The 2,500-nt window shown below is 43.8% G+C and overlaps 1 long non-coding RNA gene and 1 pseudogene across 2 annotated transcripts in view; both read right to left on the bottom strand.

The window, feature by feature from the left end:
- The window catches only part of LOC147469395 (uncharacterized), a 1,673-nt pseudogene extending 1,382 nt beyond the window's left edge, over window positions 1–291 (bottom strand). Inside the window, exons 1-2 of the transcript XR_015192055.1 lie at window positions 281–291; window positions 1–3 (exon numbers count right to left, since the gene is read on the bottom strand). The exon at window positions 1–3 is cut by the window's left edge and continues 41 nt beyond it. The product of XR_015192055.1 is annotated as an uncharacterized LOC147469395 (transcript). The remainder of the gene's footprint in view (window positions 4–280) is intronic.
- Window positions 1–896, bottom strand: part of LOC147469394 (uncharacterized) — a 934-nt gene extending 38 nt beyond the window's left edge. The window contains exons 1-3 of the long non-coding RNA XR_015192105.1: window positions 694–896; window positions 281–529; window positions 1–112 (exon numbers count right to left, since the gene is read on the bottom strand). The exon at window positions 1–112 is cut by the window's left edge and continues 38 nt beyond it. This is a non-coding gene — a long non-coding RNA (uncharacterized LOC147469394). The remainder of the gene's footprint in view (window positions 113–280; window positions 530–693) is intronic.
- Window positions 897–2,500: the final 1,604 nt, after the last annotated feature.

The raw sequence follows: 2,500 nt of genomic DNA, 5'->3' as shown, positions 1-2,500 counted from the left end.
GAACTGAAATGCGGATAGGTTGGTCTCAGCTTCTGTCCTTGAACAGTTCACGTAACGCATCCAGTTGCTAATTGCACAATCCACAGCGTCATTATATGCCAACACCTAGAATCTACAGAGTACAGGATGTTGAAGAAATAATCGCGCATTTGTTAATGTGGATTATTCACTAAACAATTTTTATGATTTACAGGAAAACCCAGAAGAATCACCTCCTAATATAGTTATTCAATATAATATCCAGTACCATCCTATAATTTACGTCATGGAATACACTAACCTTCTACCCATAGCCAGATTCTCTGCCAATTTCCGGATGACGTGATAGGACACGACCTTCATAGGGACCAAACACAAGATGAGCTGGGACTAACTTTGCTAGAGTCCACAACCATAGGATATCTGTAGACTGAGCTATGAATCGGCATAGGTCTCACACTTTCAGGGCGAAGCAGGAACACTCCAATCTGCCTTCCTCTTGTTATCGCCTCTTCCTCCACCTCCTCCGCTTCCATTCCTGCTTCCATATCTGCAGTGGCCATTAATCGTCTGACATTTCTCAACAAAACCTTTTACGTCATGGAATATATCCCTCCATAATCCCTTAGTCCTAACCACCATCTCCATTAACTTTCAAGCAAGTAATGCATACGTTTTCTCCATACACAACGCATGGTGCAATCACCGCCTAACCTGCGTTTATCTTCCGTCTTCGGCGTCCACTCTTCGTCCTTATCGCCTTGAGGTGTTCGAGGTGGCTTGGCTGTGGGCGTGACGTACCCGCCCAGTTGTTTCTTCGGTCGTCTCAAGAACTCCGGGGTTTGGGGTACAGGCCTGAAAATGAACCTCACAGATTCATGATGTGCAAGAAACTTTAAAGTGGATGTGTCTTCACAGAAATGAGCTGTTGATATGTGATGTATTCATCAGATGCATTTTAGTAGAACCATCATTATTTTTGCGGGCGTGTATAATTGCGTGTGCGTGTGCTGTGTGGATGTGTGTATAATTGTGTGTGTGTTTGACCAGTAACATCATACGAGCCTACTAAATGGCATGTCACAAGGCTAACGTCGGCAAGCGATCACTTCACCTCTCAGCTGACAAACCTCTACTACGTATATTCTGACGAGATACAATCGTAGTCTACCCCCCCCTCCCCCCTCCCCCCCGACCCATCCCCGTCCAGCGATTAACCGTCAAAAAAGAACCAGTCTTGACAAACAATACGTTATGGAAATGTTGTCTATCTTTTCCAGAGCACTGTAGGCTCGGAAGATCGCTTCATTCTTACCCTATATAATGCCTTAAGAGAATTATTTTAAAGGTGAAACAGTAGGCATCGCTAGTGTATATATCGCAGGGTGTATATATTAGCGTTCCTAATTGTTATCATTAGTATAATTACAATTCTTACTGATTACTTACTAGTCTTTGTTATCATAATGTTGCTAATGAAGAAAAAAACACAAATTTTCATTTTTATTCCAACCACTTTGTTATCAATTTCAAAGAAATCTTTCTATTTCACAAGTAAGAAAATGCAATCTTTTACTTTTTTCCGCGCGTGTATAGGAATATATGGTTACACGCAACGTTCGTTATTGCAATCCGTTAACGCCGCGTTACGAAATACCATAAAAGTGGTATCGATGGATTCCTCTCAACCTCTACTGTTCATACATAGTCGAAATAATGCGCGCTTCCACCCCTGGGCCCCGCAATCTGGGTCTCTTTTTTTAAGGCACTTCTGCTGCCTCGTCCTACTTTGGGGCATATTTCGTTTGCAAAATCTTAACCCAATTACCTAACTACTTTTGCCTAGTTTTGAATTAAGCCCTAGCCAAGGAAGGGCTTCGCCTCCCCCCCTGGCCCCCCCACCCCTTTATTTAGGGCACTTCGTGCAAAATACCTTGTGCAAAATACCCTGAAAGCCACCATCCTCGCCCTGAAATTCAAACATGGCCGTGTTTACATATTTAAGGCTAGCGACAAGCTGTGGAATGGAAACCCCCAATGAATTACCTGCTTGCGCTGTTATGTTCTCTCGATAGATGGCACAATATTCCCCATTGCTTACAGTATACTTATAGACTGCCCTCTATTGAGTGGTCGCGTCATTATCGGTCCTAGTTCCTTATCCTGAGGAATATATGGAACGAAGACTCAGTTGCTGCCATCATGGCGCAGTGTGAAGGTTATTTGTGGTCTCGGCATTTTCATCTACAGAACTAATTACGTATCATAAGTATCACGAAGTGCCCTGAATAGGGGAGGTCCACAGGTGAGCGTAGCCCCCTCTTGGCAAAGGCTGACTTCAAAACTAGGCAAAGTGAGGTAGGTAATTGGGTTAAGCTTTAGCATACGAAATATGCCCCGAAGTAGCACAAGGTGGCACAAAGTGCCTTAAAAAGGGGGGCCCAGAGGGGGGAGGCGAAGCCCCTTCTTAGCTAGGGCTAACCTCAAAACCAGGCAAAAGTAGGTAAGTAATTGGGTTGAG

This window comes from Penaeus japonicus, unplaced genomic scaffold, assembly GCF_977035675.1.
Source record: "Penaeus japonicus unplaced genomic scaffold, GWHDUDI00000001_assembly GWHDUDI00000022, whole genome shotgun sequence".
Classification (NCBI taxonomy): domain Eukaryota; kingdom Metazoa; phylum Arthropoda; class Malacostraca; order Decapoda; family Penaeidae; genus Penaeus; species Penaeus japonicus.
The sequence above is the reverse complement of the archived record's forward strand: the minus strand, read 5'-3'. Positions and strand labels throughout refer to the sequence as shown.